The following is a 352-nucleotide window of genomic DNA, read 5'->3' as shown; positions in this document are numbered from 1 at the left end:
ACACATGGACAGTTTGGGAATCCTGTGGAGAGATCTTTTCAGGGGAAACATCTCGAGGTCTTTTCACCTTTTAGATGTCAACGATCTTATGATAGCATTATTCTCCACGTATAATAGTTACCTGCTTTATCGGTCATATGTTCATCCATTACCATCTGCTGTTAACTGCCCCTTTAGTGCTGGTTAAACTTCCCAAAACCAGGTCCCACCGAGATTTGAACTCGGATCGCTGGATTCAGAGTCCAGAGTGCTAACCATTACACCATGGAACCACGACTGTATCAGACTATAGTGGGAGACTTCGACACACAAACCACCAAGATTATGCATCGCAATTAGTATCAACCTTGTG

General features: G+C 43.5%; 1 non-coding gene across 1 annotated transcript; it reads right to left on the bottom strand.

The window, feature by feature from the left end:
- Nucleotides 1-200: 200 nt before the first annotated feature.
- trnaq-cug (transfer RNA glutamine (anticodon CUG)) lies at nt 201-272 on the bottom strand. The gene has a single exon. It is a non-coding gene; the product is annotated as a tRNA-Gln (tRNA).
- Nucleotides 273-352: the final 80 nt, after the last annotated feature.

Source organism: Seriola lalandi, unplaced genomic scaffold, assembly GCF_002814215.2.
Source record: "Seriola lalandi dorsalis isolate HSWRI2012SDOR001 ecotype SW California unplaced genomic scaffold, Sedor1 jcf7180001999945, whole genome shotgun sequence".
Taxonomy (NCBI): Eukaryota; Metazoa; Chordata; class Actinopteri; order Carangiformes; family Carangidae; genus Seriola; species Seriola lalandi.
The sequence above is the reverse complement of the archived record's forward strand: the minus strand, read 5'-3'. Positions and strand labels throughout refer to the sequence as shown.